Source organism: Mesocricetus auratus, unplaced genomic scaffold (assembly GCF_017639785.1).
Source record: "Mesocricetus auratus isolate SY011 unplaced genomic scaffold, BCM_Maur_2.0 Super-Scaffold_100019, whole genome shotgun sequence".
NCBI classification, from domain to species: domain Eukaryota; kingdom Metazoa; phylum Chordata; class Mammalia; order Rodentia; family Cricetidae; genus Mesocricetus; species Mesocricetus auratus.
Genome location: NW_024429200.1, coordinates 32,246,948 through 32,269,709, shown reverse-complemented (window position 1 = coordinate 32,269,709; position 22,762 = coordinate 32,246,948).

Sequence of the window (22,762 nt, the reverse complement as noted above, 5' to 3'; positions counted from 1 at the left end):
CAGGGGGTGGAGAGAGAGTAGTAGTTAAGGGTACTGGCTGCTCTTGCAGAGGACACAAGTTCAGTTCCTAAGACCCACACTTGTACGTGATCCAATACAATGTGGAATCAAGTATTTTTATTAACAGGAGAAAACACTTACACACAAGCTGGGAGATCAGAAGCATGGCAGGCTTCCAAGAGAGCATGCATTTTCTTTCGCTTCCTTTTATTCTCACCTGTGCCCATACCCTGTCCACGCCCAAATTATTGTGAGCTCACACCTATAATTCCCCTTTTAGTCTAAATAAAAGATTTAAACTTGACACAAAGCTCACATATATACAATATATATATATATATATATGGTGATAAGCAAGTTATAATCTACTTATATCCTAAACTAAACATATCTATCCCATCTAAATTCTAAACCTATCTGAAAGGGGTGCCCAAGTCTGAACATCCCCTTCCAATCCCAACCCTAAAATAATTGAAAACTAACATTAACAGGTGTAAGATATCCTGTAATATCAACAGTAGGTAAAGGGGGCATAGTATTCTCAAAATTACTTTCTGCTGAAATGGGAAGATGACAATCTCATGGGGACCTGTGAGAAGAAAATGTTAGTGTAACAAGAGTCTTAAGTAGGTTAAATAGTCTCTGTTTGACAGGAGACGATTGATTGAAGTTCTTGACTGAAGTTCTAATGTTGATTGAAGCTCTTGTCCAAAGCTCTGGCCAGATTGTAGAAGGTGCACAGTACCAGTTCCTTGGTCTGGAGTTGTGTTGAGTGATGCACACATACATACCTTCAGGTAAACACAAATACACATAAAATAAAAATGAAAAGATCTTAAGAAGAAGTTTTCATTGTCTGGATTTGGGAATCATTTCATCAATGATCAGATTTCAGAGCCTCACACTAGGGTGGGAGGGCAAGAAAAAAAAAGCAAAGCAACCAAACCAAAAAAGCTAGAATCCATCAAATTTGCAAGAAATGGTCCTCTGACACACTTTACCTTGCTTAATTATTAACCTAATGCCCCCAGTTTCCAATACTAGACACTTCTGACTCAATGTTACATAGAAGAGCATGGGATTGAAGATTGGAAACACTTTAAACAAGTAGAGAGTACCAGAGAGGGGGGAGGTGTACCTCAAGTTAGCATGTTGTCTTTATTGGGCCAGCGCTTGGTACCAGGACACCAGAGCTGACCATTGCCCTTACAACCCAGCTAACAGCACTGCAGGCTGACACCCAATGTGATGAGCCACTTAGCGTGGTCATGGAGAGGTCAGTACATGGGTTCTCACGGGGGACTGATTAGCTAGGAGTTGAGCAGCACAAATTTTCACACTCAGTTTTGAAGTGGACCTCCTGCCCTGCCTCTTATACACGCATGCCGGTTCCAACTTGAAAAAAAAAAGCTTTTCAGAGGTCAATATGAAATCAAGCCTTTGAAAATCAATAAAACAAAAAGACAATGTCTGTTTCAGAATTGAGGAAAGCCAAAAAGTCATCACATGTGTTTTGTTCCTCTGAGGATGAGCTCCTGAGGGAGACCAGAATAATTGCTTTTTAAGCTATTGCCTATTGCTTAACAACACTAAACTCATGGTGATTGACATAAAGCAAAATCACTAATAAATTTTAGATGTCTTTGCTTTTAAGAGGCACTGGATAATCCTGATAAAATTTTGGACTTTTTTTGTTCATGTTTGCCCATGTTTCTGGTTATTTACCAGGTATTGTGCTAACTGTTCTTGGACTTAAGAGGCAGTCACAGCAGGACACAAACCCTAGCAGACAGCAACCACGGGCCTCATTTTGGGAATAGATGGGTCTGACACCTCAAAGATCCTGTGTTCAGACAGGAAGGAGAAAGGGCCTGTGGAGTCAAAGGACTTTCCTGGAATGCTATTGTTCAGGGCAGTGGCCACAGCTGTGCAGCTTCAAAAGTCAGCCAGGACCTATGCATTTTCTGTAGCAGAGGCAGCCAAGGGCTGGAGTTGGAGGTAGACATTATGTTTTGACAGCTAGCCCAGGGTCAAAGATGACAAAATATCCTGGACTGAAATAGTTTGCAGGAGAAACCATGATCTTCGAGGGTGAAGAAAAGGAGTGTTTTAGTAGTTTCGTAGCTGACAGCAGTAAGATGTGAAATGACCATTATTTATTTTTTCCAAACCATCAGAGTTAGTAAGTGACACTTGCGTACATGCAATGGTTTAGAAGGCAGTGTAATGGATTTCAAACACACGAAAATTCTCCTCTAGGTAGCAACCAAGGGAATGAATGGGCAACCCCACCACACACTATGTTAGTGTTCCTTCGTCTAAATGTAGATTGGGCACTCTTGTCTTTCTCCTGTGCTCACCCATGTGCTCTAAAATCTTAAGTATTTTAAAAAAGAAAGCATGGCTTCTAATGGAAAGAGTTACTTTCTTTTCAAAATAGCTTTAGTGAAGATTGGTGAGATAGTTCAATGAGTAAAGATGCTTGTTACCAATGCTGAGAACCTGATTCTATTCCTGGGTACTGTGTGGAGAAAAGGGAGACCTTCTAAAAGTTGTCCACTGACCTCACATGAGTGCCAATGCATGTGCACACACATGCATGCAGGCACATGCTAAGAAATTAAAAATAGTTTTCATATCACTTTTTAAAAATGCAAACATTGTGCTCAGTACATGTCCTTAGAACTTTATCTTAAAATTACTTTTGTGAAGCTTTGGACAGAATAGCCCTCAATTCAAATAGATCATAATAAAAAAATCAGTTCTCTATTTTATGCCAGAAAGACATCAACTAGGCTGGAACTTTCCATCTGTGTGGTAGCATTGCCTCAAGACCAAGCTTTCTGGAAACTAAGTACTTTATAATCATGATCGAAAATTAAATTATCTTCTAGTTGCGTGAGCCTCAGATGTAAAAATGGTTACACAAAACTTAAGCTCAGCCTTGCGGATAAGACTTTTTTTTCTTTTTACTGAACAGCTCATTATTTCCTGTTGTAATCAAATCAAACTACAGCCATCTCAAGGCACTTTATGCAAACCAAAGAACTTGTCGCCAGTTTGAGAGATGAAGGGCAGGATAAAAACTCTTGCAATTCAGTTCCCTAGCATCATTTATTTAAAATTCTCTATAAGGCTTTTTCACTCTGCTGAAGTAGCTCTAGTTTGTTGGCACTTGAGCTAGTGGACTGGGAAATGCTTAAATATGCTAAATTCCTTCAATAAGAAGAAGTCTTGTCTTTCTGATGAGAGCAAACCATTTCTAGGGAAAGATTTATTTAAGGTAGAAGTTTGTAACCCTTAGAGAAGAAAAGATCAGCAAGTGCCCTCTTGTATAGAAGCTACCAGTTTCATCTTTCTGGAGTTCCTTTTCTGAGATTCCAAGACACACCTTGGCTCACCTGCAATATATGTCTGTGTCTTTGTTCGTGTAAGTCTTCAAAGGGAAAATGGGACTGATTAGCTGTTGCTATAAGCAACAAGTATGGGATGGTTGGTTTTGATTTTCAATTTGATAGGATTGTGAAATTCCTAGAGCACTAGTGAAGGCTACTGCTGGCTGGGTCCCCGAGGCTTTCCAGAGAGGATTAAGAGAGGGCACACCCTCATGTGCTGAGTGTGGTCAGCACCACGGGGTTCAGAATTGAATAAAAAGCTGAGTACCCATGTCTCCCTTATCTACTTCCTGGGCCATGGAAATGTGAGCTAGAAGCTTCATGCTTTGCTTTCTTCCTTACTAGGATGGACTTATCTTTGAGCCAAAAATAAATACTGTCTTAAGTTGGCTATAGCAACAAGAAAAGCAACCGATAGAAAATCTTCACTCAGATCTAGAATCTTTACTCAGATCATACTTCGTTGTTCCTTCATGGTGTCTTTTCCTTGTCTTCTGTAGGGCAATGTGCCCTGCCAAGTACTCAGGAGACTTAGGGAAGGATGAGCCACTAAAAGGGAGGTACCTGTATTTCCGAATATCTGCTACAGTAATAGCCATGCTGATGTGAGCAAGAAATTTTCTTTTAATGTTCTATAGCACTGGGGGATTTTGGTAGATTGCAACAGCTAACCTAATGTCCTTTTTAATATAGCATCAATGTCAATTCTCATAATAACTTGACATCAAAAGCAGTGTTGAGCTAATAGAGTTCTAGATTTGTGTCAACCCCACAGTCAAGAAATACAGTACCTTTTACCCTTAGGATTATCTCCAGATATGCTAAAAATGGAAATGATCTTTAAAAAAATATTATTCAAAATACTTAGCATAATGTCTATAAACAGTATGAGCCATGTTATATAATAATACACTTAGGACATTGATATAATAGGTTTGTTCCAACTTCATTTAAATTTAAATATGCAAATGTCCTCTTTGAAGAAATTTAGTGTATTATAGTGTAATGACATTCAGCCTCACTTCAAAATGCAGCTAATTTAGATCATTTCAGAGAAAATGACAACTCTTCTCTTGTTACAAAGAGCACAAATTAGATGGTTTATAATTTTTACTGACAAAAGTTAATCACTGGTGTTAATAATATTTTATGCTTATATAACATTTCACTTCAGTATACCCAATGCCTATTATTGAGAATGATCAAAACATTTCTATGAGCTGGAATGAGATAGCATGTAGTGGACGTGTGTGTGTGTGTGTGTGTGTGTGTGTGTGTGTGTGTGTGTGTTGTGTGTTCCCTTTGCTGTCCAGCAAATATAACTATAAACTAATGAGACAAAGTCCATTCATAGCAGATACTTCCCCATAAGATCTGTGCAAATTGAGGTACAGATACTGAGGAAAAGCAAAAGCTCTGGATTGCCTGACGTGAGAATAGTAGCAAGTACTATCCAGGGGACAGGAGAGTCCATGGCATGAAAGCAGATGTCTAATGGGAATGGCACCGTAGCCAGTCAGTCTTACTCGCCTGTGTAAAATTGCAGTCAAAATGACTCGTCTGTGTCATGTTGACTGCGATTTTATTCTTTGACTTTTACTGGCTTCTAAAGCTTAAGTTTTTTTGATTCCGTCAGAAATCTAATAGATTAAAACTTGCTTTGTTTTCCATATATTGGTTCAAACTGGGTTTGTTTCTGGCAACCCAAGCTTGACTGCCATATGGCATTTGGAATGATCTCTGGTCCACACGTTCTGTCGAAAAGACATTGACGTCAGAAGAAAAAGCGAATGTACACAGTCTGCCTGGGTAACCCGAGACTCCAGTGTCTCTGAGGGCCCCACCCCAGCAAGCTGATGCTTTGCTTCTTTGCTTCTTTGCTGGGCCCCCTGGTACGAAGTTCTGTAAACATGGCATCTAATTCTTAGCTGTGATTTAACCCTCAGCTGTCCTCTTGATTCATTTGAAAAGTGTCTAAAGGTTTCCATTCCTTTTGAAATAAATAATTTGTGCCCCTACAGAACGTCCTGTGTGTAGATCATTGAGCCCTATGATGGCTTAATCCTTCATTACACTGGAACTTCCTTTAAAGAAGGAGTTAGCGATGTTTTTCAAGGTTTCTCCAGACCCGATGCAGTTCTTGGAACATGATGAGCACTCAATGAATTTCTGCTCAGTGAATCACAAGAGCGAATGTCCTTAATGGGTTCAGAGGAACACATTATAAGAGTTTAAACTTCTTTTGTTAAGATTTATTTTTATTTTTATTTAAGTATATATGTCTGTTTGTCTGCCGTGTGTGTCTGGGTTTTCATGGACACCAGGTGAAGGTGTCAGCATTGTGGCCTCATAATGTGGTGCTGGGTACTGAATATGACTCTTCTGGAAGAACAATAAGTGTGCTCTCTCTCTCTCTCTCTCTCTCTCTCTCTCTCTCTCTCTCTCTCTCTCTCTCTCTCTCTCTCTCTCTCTCTGATTTTTCAAGACAAGGTTTCTCTGTATAGCCTTGCCTGTCCTAGAAGTTGCTCAGTTGCTCTATAGACCAGGCTGCCCTCGAACTCAAAGATCCTCCTGCCTCTGCTCTCCAAGTGCTGGAATTAAAGGCATGGGCTACCACCTCCCAGTACAGGAAGTGCTCTTAACTGCTGAACCATCTCTCCAGCCTTAAGTAATTGAACTTCTGTTTGCACACACACCCCTAAACTGGAAAGTCATATTATGCAAGTGTTTCAAGGTGCTTTTAGAGGGTTGGCAAGAAATCCTTGTAATGGTTCATCTTGTAGTTGTCAGTGTGATTCAATTTAGAGACATAGAGTAGATTAAGGAAGTACGTATCTGAGTGTGTGTGGAGGGCATTTCCAGAGATGCTTGGCATGCAGGAGAACAACTAAGGCAGAGGACGCCACTTCCAGAGTCTGTGGTGTGCACGTCTGTGCGTGTGTGCATGCGTGCTGGTGGGCGCATGCATGCGCATGTGCGTGTGTGTGTGTGGTGTCATGGTGTCATCCAGTGTTCTGGGAAGCCAGATGGAACAAAACAGTAAAAAGGGGAAGCACACCCATACCTCCCACCCGGTGCCTATTGCAGGCTTAGTCTTGGCTTCCAGATATCATCAGGTGAGCCATGATGTGCATATGTCTGTGTATAGTTTTAGATAAGTATAAAATCACTCTTAGATGTTTTATCCAACAAGCTTGGTGCTATTTGCCCCTCACTCCTCTTTCTCCTTCTTTTGTGACCTTCTTTCCTTTTCCTGTGACTCTATTTTCCACCTACACCTTGCTATTCCTCTCTCAGCCTGCCATGCCCCATTATAGTTTCCTGATTTCTGTGCTTTTTCCATATTGTGCACTCACATCTGATGATTTGGAGCTAAGAACACCAAGAACGTCTGAGGAGAGAGAATATGTACCATTTGTTTTTCTGATTCTGGACTATCTCACTTAATATAATAACATCTAGGATCTGAGATAGTATACAATGAGATGGGTGGTGGAGGCAAAGTGTTATTCTATGTAGTCTTTATTGAACTTTTATATTATTCCATTTTGCAAGGGTAAAACATATTTCATAAAAAGCTATGACACCATCCTTTGCTTATTTTACCTATGATAGCACAAAATGGGAATTACCTATCAATCTCTCTATCGTCTATCACCTTTCTACTCTCTATCTACCTACAAATGATCTGTCTCTGTCTCTCAGTTATGTGGAGGGAAAGAAATTTCTCCCATTTTCACATTTTTATTCCCCTTATGTCTCTGGTATACGATTGCTAGAGATTAGGCCACTTGATGATTTAGTTTTCATGATAGAGAATGGTTATTTCTTCCATCCAAACCATTTCTATGAAATGCACAAATGTTAAAGAAATAGAAACAACAAAAACTTTGCAAAGTGCCTATAACAAATTGAACAAGTAATTTGTGATCACAAATAGTGACAAATGACATAGGATGTCTGCAGGGGCAGAGGAGTAGCAGAAAACTGTGCACACTGGTCTAGCATCAAAGAACAAGCACATTTGAAACTGATTGAGCCTGTTTTACGGAGAAACAGAGAAGACTGTTAGAGTAGATAATTGAGTCTTTACAGGTTGAGAGATCTCTTCATTAATTCCCAACTTACATAGCTAAATAAGAAACTAAAATCTCTTAAGGCTAAACTCCCTTAAATCTCATCAAATCAAGCAAAAATACATAGAAAATAAAATAAAATTAATTTACTAACTCAAGCCTGGATTTTAAAAGCATCTTACTCAATTCTCCCGAACTTTCATCTAAGATTTAAAATTCTTTGCAACTCCTGTCTTAGTATATTTCTAAGTCATCTAGCTACAGGCTCATGTATTATTCAGTCCATGCTTACTCTGGGCCAAAGCACACTCATTGTGAGGAATACCAATGGCAGTTACATTTCAGAGAAAAATAAACTGGGAAAGGTTGGCAGACTTTTAAATTTTTATTTACCACCTCTTAGTTAAATTTTGGCAAATCAGACATATCTAAAAATTTATCTACTTCTTTTAAATATCCAAATTTAGTGAACTATATCTTTCTAAGGTGTGATCTTTCAATTTTCTGGATTTTGTTGACATTTTTCATCAAGCCTCCCTTTTCATTTCTAATTTTATTGTTAAAACAATAACAATTAGAATAATTAAATTCTTTAAATTCTGTCATTGGGTTGCCAGTGATTATTGAATCACAAGGAACAACTCTTTTGCTGTAAATTCACAAGGATTTAGCACTGACAGAAACTACCTGTATTCAGAAAGTATGATTTTTCAACTTTGTAAAGACTGGACAAATAGCAGAGACAAGTGGTGTGTCTCAAGAAAATACAGCCAAGGGCTGTAAAGATGGCTCAAAAGTTAGGAGCATTCACTGCTCTTCCAGAGGAGCTGGGTTCAATACCCAGCACCCATTTGGCAACTCACAACTGCCTGCCTATAACTCCAGTTCCAGGGAAAACAGAGTCATCTTCTGACTTCCATGGGCACTGGGTAATCCAAGCAGTATGCTCAAATGCATGCACACAAAGCACTACTCTCACACACAATATCTGAAACAGAAAATATCCAAATGACTCTTGGATTGGGGTAATAGAATGTTACAAGTTGTCCCCTCTCAAAAGGCATCAGGAATCTGCTAAATGAGACCTCAAGGTTGTATCCCTTCTCCTTTGATAATCCTCTGATAACACAAAGCCAGGTAAGAGAAGAGTGATGGCTTGCCAGTAGTGTAGTTGACAAGGCAATTTGGGCGTTATAATGGTCCCATGAGCCGGTTGTTATATCAACTGCAACTATCAGCAAACAATTTTCTCACCAGTCACTTTGTATTCTCTTGAAGATTTAATATGAAAGTCTCTTCTCTAAAGAAGAGTTGGCGACATAACCCCAGAAGAAAGATATGTATTCAGGAGGCTCTAGAATATGTGACATGGTATCGCGATATCTGATTATTACAAGTTCGTATGATCTCTCAATAAGTTCACATTTCCTACTACAAGAATTCAAGCAGGATATAGAGAAGCAAAAATGACTAAAATATCTCCTGTCACCGAGAGGTCTGTTTAGAGAGAGGAGTAGTTAGGATGTGCCCACAGCTCTTCTTTATTTCAAATTACCAATGATGCCACTTGGAATCTGTATACAAATGTGGGAGAAAGAATGAACATTCCTGATTTTTCAATTTGGGAAACTGACAAGCTATAGCCATGTCATTAAAATAAATGTGTAATTGGTGCAGTGGAGTAAAAATAGGAATTTTCTAAGTTCATTTAATAATAGGATAAAATATCCATAATGACAAAGCAAGGACACTCAGACTTGATCCTGAAAGCAGCCAGGCTTTGCTGTGTTGCTGTGTCGATTTGCCACAGAATACTGAGGGCATCAGAGACACTAAGGCCATCTTAGTGACTGAGAGAAGGGAAGAACTTGGTGCCTGAAATTTGTTTTCTTAGCAATAAAAATCTGAATGAACTTTGAATTCCATAATCCCACATAATTTCCTGTGTTAATTTGTTCTGTTTTCCTTTCTTGAAACCCCTTTCCATGATATTATTGATGTAATATTATTGTGCAAATCCTGACTTTTCTGCCTCAGTCTAAGTCCAAACAGGTAAACATTCTTTAATCTGTATTTTGGTTTGTCTGAAGTTGTAAATAAATGCCATTAAATGAAGGTTGATCTGCCATTTAATTATATTTTTGCATTAAATACACAGAGGAAATGGGGATTTTATATCATCTGTGTTACTTTGTTCTTCTTGAGAAGTGAGCTTAGAGTTTTAATGCCATAACTAGATATATTATTTACTATGTAAATATTTAATATTTAGGATAATTCCTAATACTATTATATATATACATATATATAATGTAGGAGAAATACTTAATATTGAAAAATATAGTGCCTTGTATCCTCATGGGTCACTGATAAACAAATGACAAAATCCTGGAAATAAGTATGAGAAAAGCGTATTTTATTTAGGGCCACAAACCTATAGTCACTTATTAGTCATTTCTTAAGTTTTACTCAACATATTAACACTTTATTTCTTATACACCAAATCTCTGTGTGATAGTTTAACAACATCAGTGCAGAGAAATATTGACTAGGGCTTGTAGGGAAGAATTGGCTTCAAGTTCTCATAGATAGCAGCAAAGCCAGAAGGAAGAAGTCTGAGCCCCATCTCCTAGCATAGTTTCCTAGGGTCAGAACTTACTCTTTGTTGTGATGTGTGTTTGGAGAAGATATGGTTTCTGTAGTGAGTGACTCTAGCCAAACAGTCATATATATATATATATAAATATATATAAATATATATATATTTAAGGAAATAGCTAATATTATTTTAATTCTTATTCATCAAAACTAAAGAGCTATGGACACAAGCTTTCATTTCAGAAAAATGTTTCCCCTCAGACTTGGAAAGTTACTTCCTCTGGGGGATTCCTGTGGAGGAGGGGGAGGAAAGATCAGAGGAATCAGAGGGGTCAGGGACATCATGTAAACAACTGACAGGGACTTATGGGGCCTTAGAGAAAACCTGTAGGGGTTTGACCTAGACCTTCTGCATATATGTTATAGCTGAAAAATAAGAAAAGTACTTGCTAATTTCCAAGTTAGCAGTGGTTCTCATCTTTCCTGATGCTGCGACACTTTGATATAATTCCTCTTTTGAGGTGACCCCCAACCATAAAACTATTTTGTTGCTGCTTCATAAGTGTAATGTTGCTACTGTTATGAACTATAATTTAAATATCTGATATGCAGTATATCTGTTAGGTGACCTAAGGGGTCTCAACCCACAGCTTGAGAGCCACTGCTCTAAAGGCTCAAAACATGTCAGCAGCAGTAAGGAACCAATTAGTGCTCTAAAGAACTTTCAGGCTTTAAACATTGTTTATTCAATGCGGACTCTTTTAGTTTTACCTTTTCAAAAAAGTTTTATTTATTTCTCAGGAGATCTTGTCTATTTTTCCTTCCCGGGGGGACCCATGTCTGTCTGACTTGGGGTGCTTCTTGTTATCTAACTTCTCTGGGGTCCTTACTATAGGCTGGTTATTCTTTGCTTTATGTCTAATATTCACTTATGAGTGAGTACATAGCATGTTTGTCTTTGTGGTCTGTGTTACCTCACTCAGAATGGTTTTTTTTCTAGTTCCATTCATTTGCCTGCAAATTTCATGATGCCATGTTTTTTTTTTTTTACCCCTGAGTAGTAGTACACCATTGTGTTAAGTGTACCACATTTTCTTTATCCAATTTTTGGTTTAGGGGCATCTAGGTTATTTCCAGGTTCTGGCTATTATGAATAATGCTGCTATGAACACACTTGAGCTAAAGTCCTTGTGGTATGAGTGTGTTTTCTTTGGGTATATTTCTGGGTCTTGAGGTAGACTGATTCTCAATTTTCTGAGAAATGGCCATACTGATTTCCAAACTGGCTGTACAAGTTTGCAGTTCCACCAGCAATGTAGGAGTGTTCCCCTTATTCTGAATTCTCTCCAGCACAAGCTATCATTAGTGTTTTTGCTCTTAGCCATACTGATTGGTTTAAGAGTCAATTTGATTTGCATTTCCCTCATGGCTAAGGATATTGAGCAATTCCTTAAGTGTCTTTTGGTCATTTGATATTCTTCTGATGAGAATTCTCTGTTTAGATCCGTCCCCCATTTTTTTTTATGAGACAGGGTTTCTCTGTATTGTTCTGGAGGCTTTCGGTCCAGCCTGGCCTCGAACTCACAGACACCTGCCTGCCTTTGACTCCTGAGTGCTGGGATTAAAGGCGTGTGCCACCACTGTAAAGAGAAGCTTTTTCTTTGAGAAAAGCCTTCCCGCCCGCCTGGTTCTAGATCCGCATCAGTCCCAAATAAACACACAGGAGGCTATATTAATTATGAAGCTGTTGGCCTTGCTTGTCTCTTACTGGCTAGCTCTGCTTTAAGTAATTACCCCATAATTGTTAATCTAAGTATGTCTCTTACCAGAGAATAGTTCCGGGCTCCTACCCCATGGCGGTTACATGTCGACTCTCTTGTGTTTCTCCTTCCCAGAGTCCTCCTGGACTCCTAGTCCCTCCTATCTAGATTCCCTATAGGCCAGACAGTGCTTTATTGACAAATAACAGGCAAATAACAGGACTTCCCAAACACACCACCACCCGGCCCATCCCCCATTTTTTAAATTGGATTTTTTCCTATTTTGATGAGTGGAGGGGGGGAGAAGGAAGAAGGGGGGGAAAGGAGTGGGGGAAGGGGAACATGAGGGAACAGGATGGTCAAGTTGGGGGAAGGACAGAGAGAGAGAGCAAGGAAAGAGATATCTTGATTGAAGTAGTCATTATGGCATTATCGAGAACCCTGGCACTAAGGAAATTCTTAGGAATCCACAAGGATGACTACAACTAAGACCCTAACTATCAGTGGAGAGGGTGCCTGATCGGGCCTTCCACTGTAATCAGATTGATGACTGCCTGAATTATCATCATAGAACCTTCACCCTGCAACTGATGAAATCAGATTCAGAGGTTCACAGCTAAGCATTGGGTCAAGCTCCCAGAGTCCAGTTCAAGAGAGGGAGGAGTGATAATATGAGCAAAGAGGTCAAGACCATTTTAGGGATTCCCTCAGAAACAGCTGAACTGAGTGACTGGGAACTCACCGACTCTGGACTGCCATCAGGGCAACCTGCTTTTGACCAAACTAAATCCTCTGAAAGTGGGTGACAGTTAGGTGGCTTGGGCAGTCTGTGGAGCCACTGGCAGTGGGACCAGGATTTATCCTTCGTGCTTGAGTTGGCTTTCTGGAGCCCATACTCTCTGGATGGATACCTTGCTTAGCCTAGATATAGGGGGAAGGACCTTGGTCCTGCCTCAAAGAGATGTGTCAAATTTGTTGATTCACCATGGGGCCTTATCCTCTCTGAGGACTGGATGAGATGGCATGGGATGGGGTTGGTGCGGGCAGTGGGGAGAACAGGAGAGGGGATAGAAGTGGGAACTGGGATTAGTATGTAAAACGAGAAAAGATAGTTTTAAAATTTAAAAAATGATTTAAAAAGAAAGGAAAAAGATTTATTTACTTTTATGTATATAGTGTTCTGCATGTAGGCCAGACGAGGGAACCAGATCTCATTATTGATGGTTGTGTGGTTACTGGGAATTGAACTCAGGACCTCTGTAAAAGTATCCAGAGGTCTTAACCTCTGAGCCATCTCCCCAGCTCTTTACTTCTTTCTCAAGGCTGGCAACTACAGCTTCCACATAGGCTCTCTGTTATGCTTATTGGAAATATTGCTATTAATGAACAGTATAAGAACAGATGACATGCCTAATAATAATGTGCTTCTTCCAGGTAATAATAATAATAAAAAATAGAGTGCAGACAACCTGGTGATGACGATTGTTACCCAGCTGTTTTCCTCACAAGGTGACAAAGAGGCCACCTGCATCAGAAGATATCTTGAAGAGAAATTGCTAATTGCCACCACCATTCACCAAGGACTTTGACTAACAGACTAAAGTGAAAAATCAACAAGACTATTGCTAAGGAGGAAGATTCCAATGATTACTTGCCAGTCAAATCATCCCAATAAAAGAGATGCTGTGCAAGCTTAAAGCAAGATTTCCTGGGGTACTTGAAGGATGTTTTACAATGTAAAGACTGGGGGTTGAAGATACTTCGCAGTATTAGCCTTTTCATTAAACTGCGTTCTTTATACTAGGACTCTATAAAACAAATGCACAATTGAAATGTCAACCAGTTCTGAATCTTCTTCAATATTAAGCTGTTTGTCTTGGCTTGGCTCCCTTTTCTTCTCTACACTACACCTGTATTCGTGTCTAAGTTTGTTGTACTGCTTTCTGGAAGTTTATAAAATAACATCCTGCTGAAAATCGTTAACATACCTAATCAAGGTCACTTTGCTTTCTCCGGGATGGCAATAATTGGATAAGCATATCATAGAGTCTATAGGTACATCAAACATTCAACCCCCAATGAAGAAGGCTTCTACTTGCTCTTTCCTTTCCCTCCTCTCACTGGTATTAATGCCAGGGAGAAGTAGAAGGCACTAGAAAACATGAGATTTGTTGAAAAGTAAAGAAAGAGGGACATTGGACATCTTTAACCCATCTGTACACTTGAATAACAGAGCACAGCATCTAATCTTGCTGGTTGGTACCTTGCTCATTTTTGCAACCAGAGCTGATCCCCACTTTCAGGTTCACATTACATATTGATAAAGACACTTAAGATGTAGAGTCAGCATGACAAAAAAAGGGGGGGAGGGGCTTCAAAGAGTTTCATCTGAGTAGATGAAGTATATAGTCTTGTGGAACAGTGGTGACATGGCACATTTAATCCCAGCACTCTGAAGACAGAGGCCGGTGTATCTCTGAGTTCAAGATCAGCCTGGTCCACAGAGCAAGGGTCCACAGTAAAGCCCTATCTGGACCCCCACCCTCTAAAGAATACAGTCTTAACATGATAAAGACAATGAAGAGATCCTTTTATTTGGCACATCTTCACCTTGTAATGTGCAAGCCAGAGTCAGCTCTGAAGCAAATCCTACTCTAATTGGACTTAAAAAAAGATATATTCATATTTAAATCTCTGAGAAATATATGTTCATTGTAAAAACTGAAAGGGGGGGTCTTAAGAAACACAGAGAATAAAACTTACATACTGGACTCGCCTCCCGCAGACAAAGAAACCTCGAGTCTGCTGATATCACTGGGCTATTCACACCCCCACACAGGGGAGAAGGGAGCTTGGGGCCCCATTCTCAGGCCTGACTTCCGATTGCACATTCTGGGATCTCCTGGCCTGGAGACTGCCTCGAGGTACACTTGCCCCCAGCAGATCAAGCAACCAAGAGTCTGCTGACATCACTGTGCTAGTCCTGCTCCACCCACCAGGAGAAGGAGTGCCTCAGACCCGCCTGCACCTACTGTGAGACCCATCAGAGTATTGGACCTGTTTGAAACCACCAGAAGTGAACCTTTGACCATACCCACCAGGAGAGGAAGAGACCCCCCCCCACCTGCACCCACTGGAAGAAGGGATGGGAAGAACACAATATAAGAACACTTTCAACAACAGAAAAACCAATATGACACCACCAGAGTCTAGGGACTGTACACCATCAAGACCTGAGCATCCAAACACAAATGAAGCAGAAGAGAACAACCTTACAAACAGCTACATGAAGATGATAGAGAACCTAAAAGAGGAAATGAAAAATCCTTTAAAGAAATGGAAGAAAAGACAAAACAAAAATTACAAGAAACAATTCAAACAGTACAAGGTTTGAAAGCTGAAATAGAGACAATAAAAAAACAAGTCTGAGGGAATGCTGGAATTAGAAAAGATTGGTAAATGATCAGGAACTACAGGTACAAGCATAACCAACAGAATAGAAGAAATGGAAGACAGAATCTCAGATGCTGAAGATACACTAGGAGAAATAGATCCATCGACCAAAGAAAATCTTAAGTCCAACAAATCCCTAACACAAAATAGCCAGGAAATATGAGACACTGTGAAAAGACCAAACCTAAGAAAACTAGGTATAAAGAAGGTAAAGAAACCCACCTCAAAGGTGCAGAAAACATATTCAACAAAATCACATAAGAAAACTTTCCCAACCTAAAGAAAGACATGCCAATAAAAGTACAAGAAGCCTACAGAACACTAAATAGAGTGGACCACACAAAAGTCCCCTCATCACATAATAATCAAAACCCCAAACATATAGAATAAAGAAAAAATATTAAGAGCAGCAAACGAAAAAGACCAAGTTACATATAAAGGCAAATCTATCAGAATTACACCTGACTTCTCCATGGAAACTCTGAAAGCCAGAAGGTCCTAGATAGATGTTTCACAAACACATAGAGACCACTGATGTCAGCCCAGACTACTATACCCAGCAAAGCTTTCAATCACTATAGATGGAGAAAACAAGATATTCCACAACAAAACCAGATTTAAACAATACATATCCATTAATACAGCCCTACAGAAAGTACTAGAAGGAAAACTCCAACCCAAGGAAGTTAACTACACTCACAAAAACTTATACAATAGATAATCCCACTCTATTGCACCACAACCAAATAATCCAAAACAAACAAGAATTAACACTCAATGGTCCTTAATTTCCCTCAATATTAATGATGTTAACTTGCCTATAAAAAAGAGACAGGCTAACAGAATGGATATGAAGACAGAATCCACCTTTCTGCTGCATACAATAAACACACTTCAACTTCAAAGACAGACATTATCTCAGAGTAAAGGTTTGGCAAAAGATTTTCCAATCAAATGGACCCAAGAAACTCTGCTAATATCTAACATATGAGATATTAGCTTTCCTAATATCTAACACATTAGACTTCAAACTAAAATCATTCAAAAGGGATGAATAAGGTCATTTCATATACATCACAGGAAAACTCCATCAGAAAGAAGTCTCAATTCTGAATATCTATACCCCAAATATAAAGGCACCCATGTTTGTAAAAGAAACATTACTAAAACTCAAATTACACATAAGACTTCACACAGTTATAGTGGGAGACTTCCACAACCCACTCTCACCACTAGACAGGACATCCAGACAGAAACTTAACAAAGAAACAAAGGAACTAATAGAAGTTATGACCCCACTGGGTTTAATAGACATCTATAAAACATTCAAACACAAAAGAATATACCTTCTTTTCAATGCCACATGGAGCCTTCTCTAAAATTACATAGCAAACCTCAACAGGTACAAAAAATTGGAATAAACCCCTGTATCTTTTCAGACCACCTTGCTTTAAAGTTAGAATTCAACAACAACATAAATAGCAGAATCCCTACAAAGTCATGAAAATTGAACAATGCTCAATTGCACCATTCCTGGGTCAAGAAAGAAATAAAAAAAGAAATTAAAGACTTCCTACAATTCAATGGAAATGAAAACACAACATACCCAAACTTATGGAACACTTTGAAAGCAGTACTAAGAGGAAGGTTCATAATACTAAGTATTCACAGGAAGAAACTGGACTAAAGTCACACCTGAAAATTAACAGCACAACTGAAAGATCTAGAACAAAACGAAGCAAACTCATCCTGGAGGAGTGGATGCCAGGAATTAATCAAACCGAGGGCTGAAACCAATAAAGTGGAAACAAAGAAAACAATACAAAGGATCAATGTAACGAATAGTTGGTTCTTTGAGAAAATCAACAAGATAGACAAAACTTTAGCTAAACTAACCAAAAGGCAGAGAGAGAACATGCACATTAACAAAATCAGAAACAAAAAGAGGGACATAACAATGGACACTGAGAAAATTCAAATAATCATGAGGTCATACTTTGAAAACGTGTACTCCACAAAATTGGAAAATTTAAAGAAAATGGACCATTTTCTGGATAGATATCACTTACCAAAATTAAATCAAGAACAGAGAAGCAATTTAAAGAGACCTATAACCCTTAATGAAACAGAAGCAGTCATCAAAAGTCTCCCAACCAAAAAACCTCAGGGTCAGATGGCTTCAATGCGAATTTTACCAGAAATTAAAAGAAGAGTTGATATCAATACTTCTCAAATTGTTCCACACAATAGCAGCAGAAAGTTCATTGCCAAATTCTTTTTACGAGGCTACAATTACCTTGGTACCCAAGCGACACAAAGACACAACTAATAAAGAGAACTACTGACCAATATCCCTCATGAACATTGATGCAAAAATACTCAATAAAATACTGGCAAATTGAATCCAAGAACACATCAGAAAAATGATCCAACATGATCCCCGGGGATGCAGGGATGGTTCAACATATGAAAACCCATCAATGTAATCCACCATATAAACAAATTGAAACAGAAAAACCACATGATCATCTCACTAGATACTGAAAAAGCCTTTGACAAAATCCAAAAACCCCTCCATGATAAAGGACTTGGAGAGATCAGGGATAACAGGAACATACCTGAACATAACAAAACCAATTTACAGTAAACCAACAGCCAACATGAAACTAAAGGGACAGAAACTCAACACGATTTGTCTAAAATCAGGAACAAGACAAGACTGTCCACTCTCTCCATATCTCTTCAATATTTATACTTGAAGTTCTAGGTAGAGCAATAAGACTATAAAAGAAGATCAATGTGATACAAATTAGAAAGGAAGAAGTCAAACTTCCACTATTTGCAGATGATATGATAGTTTACATAAGTTACCTGAAAAACTCCGCAAGGAAACTCTTAAAGCTGATAAACACCTTCAGCAAAGTGGTAGGATGCAAGGTTAACTCAAAAACATCAGTAGCCCTATTATACACAGATGATAAATTGGTTGAGAAAGAAATCAGAGAAACATCACTGTTTACAATAACCATAAACAGCATCAAATATCTGGGGATAATGCTAACCAAAGAAGTATACCAAGAACATTGAGTCTCTAAAGAATGAAATCAAAGAAGACACCAGAAAATGGAAAGATCTCCCATGCTCTTTGATTGATAGGATCAACGTAATAAAAATGGCAATTTTGCCAAAAGTAATCTACAGATTCAATGCAATCCCTATCAAAATACTGGCACAATTCTTCACAGACCTTGAAAGAATTATAATCAACTTTATATGGAAAAAAAGATCCAGGATAGCCAAGACAACCCTATACAATAAAGGATCATCAGGGGGCATCACCATCCCTGAATTCCAGCTCTATTACAGAGCTATAGTCCTGAAAACAGTTTGGCATTGGCACAAAAATAGACAGGTAGACCAATGGAATCAAACCAAAAACCCTGCTTTTTGACAAAGGAACTAAAATTGTACAATGGAAAAAAGAAAGCATCTTCAACAAATGGTGCTGGTAAAACTGGATATTGGCATGTAGAAGATTTCAGATAGATCTATGTCTGTCGCCGTGCACAAAACTTAAATCCAAATGGATTAAAGACCTCAACATAAATCCAGCCACACTGTACCTGCTAGAAGAGAAAGTGGGAGGCACCCTTGAAAGAACTGGTACAGGAGACCGCTTCCTGAACATAACACCAGTAGCACAGACACTGACATTGACAATTAACAAATGGGACCTCCTGAAACCAACAATCTTCTGTAAGGCATACGACACAGTCAACAAGACAAAAAGGCAGCCCACAGAATGGAAAAAGATATCTGACAGAGGGCTGATCTCCAAAATTTACAAAGAACTCAAGAAGCAAGTCTCCAAAAACACCAAAGTATCCAATTAAAAAGTGGGGGACTGAACTAAATAGAGAATTCTCAACAGTGGAGTCTAAAATGGCTGAGAAACACTTGAGAAAGTGCTCAACATCCTTAGTTATCCAGGAAATGCAAATCAAAACAACTCCAAGATACCATCTCACCTCTCTCAGAATGGCTAAAATAAAAAAAGCCAAAGATAATTCATGCTGGAGAGGATGTGGAGAGAGGGGAACACTCCTCTACTGGAGATTCCTCAGGTAAATGGGAATCAGTCTACCACAAGACCCAGCAATTCCACTCTTAGGCATATATCCAAAAGATGCAAATTCATACAACAAGGACATCTGTTTCACTCTGTGCACAGCAGCATTATTTGTAATAGCCAGAACCTGGAAGTAACCTAGATGCCCCTCAACTGAAGAGTGGATAGAGAAAATTTTGTACATTTACATAATGGAGTACTATTCAGTGGAAAAAGCAATGGAATCTTGAAATTTGCAGGCAAATGGATGGCACTAGAAGAAACCATACTGAGTGAGGTAACCCAGTGACAAAAAGACAAACATGGTATATACTCATTCATATATGGATTTTAGACATGGATCAAGGGATTGCCAATCTACAATTCCACTGACAGAGAGTCTGGGAAATAGGAAACAACCTAAGAGAGATATGCATGGTACCCCAGAGAAGAGGAATGAGGCAAGATCTCCTGAGCAGATTGGGAGCATGGCAGGGGGCGGAGGGAGGGAAAGAGGAGGATAGAGTATGTCATCATAGAGCAAGAACGTTGAGTTGGGGGAAGAATAAGGGGAGAACAGGATGAAAAATACCATAATAGAGGGAATCACTATAGGTTTGAAGGGAGATCTGGCTCTAGTGAGATTTCTAGTGATCTACAAGGATGACACCAACTGGCAAACTAAGCAATATTGGAGAGACTACCTTAAATGCCCATTCCTGATAATGAACTGGCATACAAATGGACTTCATGTGTCCATAATACAAAGAGGGATGCTCTCTCAGCCTGGACACTTGGGGAAGGGCCTGGCCCCCGCCCTGAATGAAATGATAGACTATGCATATGCCTTATGTGGAAGGGAGTGGGGAATAGGGTGGGAGGCTGGGGGGGGATGTTGAGAAGGTGTGGGAGGAGGGGAGGGAGAGGGAGCTGGGATTGACATGTGAAGTAAGCTCTTTTCTAAAAAAAATAATAAAAATAATGAAAAAAAGGTGAGATGTCACAATTACAATGGAGACTGATTTTATTTCAGTCCTAGGTAGGTAGAAGGAGAAGCCCTGTAATTCACAGGAGAAGGCATTCCTCGGTAAATACCAGACTGATATGTAGAGTGCTGATATGATGATATGATGGTTGGATACAATGTCCTAGAAGGAAATACGACTTTCTGGATGGTTACTATGCTACAGCTTCTGTTGTTTGAAAATTCTTTGCCTAAACGGTATAGCATGTGATCTGTTAATACTTCTTCTGAACTTCTGCAGAGTATACATTGTACCTAGAGAAATTTTAACTCTGAATTCAATCAAAATCCTTGAAGATCTACAGTTAATAATCCTTAATTTCAAAATGCTTTTTGTAAGTTCTCCAGTAGTTACAGACTCTTCATATCTTTGCTCATATTCGATCTTTTCCTCAGAATGTTTTCTTAATCCCAGATTTTTGAGAACGCCCCCCCCCCACCAAGGCTTTCCTGGAGCATGCCTCAACTATAATTCTTTGTTTGCCAGCTGCCTCTGAATTCATTAGTAGGTCTGAACTCTCTTGTAAGATCCATTATTTCCTATTTCACTTATAGTTCTATTCTAAACCATCTCACTTCTTTTACAGATTCTAAGGACCTTGAGAGAAGAGGGCTCATTCGGGAATATCTGAATCTCTCAGACACTATCATTAATAGAAGGAAAACTCTTCAGTGGTGCCCGGTGAGTCCAATAGAATGTTCACTGCCAATCTGTTAATTTAACTTGCAGGTGGTTACCAATTTTGTTGCATAGAAAAAAATAAGCTTGGCGAGGGTGAGAAGCTTGCATTGAAAGCTCTGTCAGCTGCTGAGTGTGCTAAATAAGATATGTAGGTCTTTATGTTTCTGATGCCACATTATAGCAGCACAAGTCAGGATACAAAGTAAATGGAAGAGTTAATCCCTAAGTGATCTGTGACCACCCTGAAACAACACTAACACATTATTATTAATCTTTTAAAAAGAGCTTGGCCCGCTGTGTCCGAGGAATGCACAACTGAGGATTCCAGCCTGACCAAGTTGTCCTTTACAGTATTTCTTTTTTTTTTTTTTTTTTTTTTTTTTAATCATTTTTTATTTTAATTTTAAATAGCTTGTTTCACATGTCAATCCCAGTTCCCTCTCCCTCCCCTCCTCCCGCACTCCCCTTCCACCCTCCCTCCCACCCTATTGCCAAATCCCTCCACATAGGGGATGTCTAGAGTCTATCATTTCACTCTTGGTAGGGTCAAGGCACTCCCCTAAGAGTCCAGGCTGAGAGAGCATCTCTCTTTGTGCCATAGGCACATGAAGACAGATTGTATACCAGGGATAGACACTGATCCACAGCTCAGAGCCCCATAGGTTGCCCAGGCCTTCTCACTGACACTCACATTTGGGGGGTCCAGATCAGTCCCATTCTGGCCTCCCCACTGTCGGTCTGGGGTCCAAGAGCACTCCCCTGTTCAGATCAGCCGTCTCTGCTGGTTTTGCTTTACAGTATTTCTAAATAATATATTTTCACTTTGTTGCCTCAATTTGGAAACCACTTGAGAGCAATGACTGTTTCTGTGGACGCATTGCACCCCAAACCCTTATTTATAATAGATAAGGCTGCATGTCTTCTCTGTACTCCCTTGGTGAAATTATAAGCATTTACAGAAAACATATTATTTTGCAAGAAAAAAATGTTGAGTAAAATTGAGTTCAGGTCACTATACTGAAATAAAAAGAAAATTTCTACTTGGCTATGGTAAGGCAGGAAAGGAAACAAACACACTTTTAAATAATTCGTCAAGAAACACTGTGTGTACTTTATAGATGGGTGAATCCAGGTGTGTGTGTGTGTGTGTGTGTGTGTGTGTGTGTGTGTGTGTGTGTGTGTGTGTGAATATGGAGGCCTCAGGAGGATGCCAGCTATCTTTATTCCTCCCAACCTCACTACTTTGAGACCAGGTCTCTCACTGAATCTGAAGTTCACAGCTTTGGCTAGGCTGGCTGGCCAGCTAGCTCCTGGGATCTTCTCGTCTCTGCTTCAGGATTGCAGACCCATGTGGCCATGAATGGCTTTTTACCTGGATTACCTTGAATTCAGATCCTCACACTTGCCCGTCAACTACTCCTGCTCATTGAGAATTTTTAAAAAATATTTTAGTAAGTGGGAAGTTTTTCTTATTTATCAATATTATCATTCATCAGTCAGCTGTGTCTAGAGAGCCAGAAAGCTCTCCCTTCGCTCCTGCCACCATCTCACTCCAAGAGCACATGACTTTGAAGTCGCACAGGGACTTACAGAGCCACGTCTTTTTAATAAGTTTTATATCAGGGGCCTATTGCACGTTCATTTTAAACTGAGACTGAAAATTATT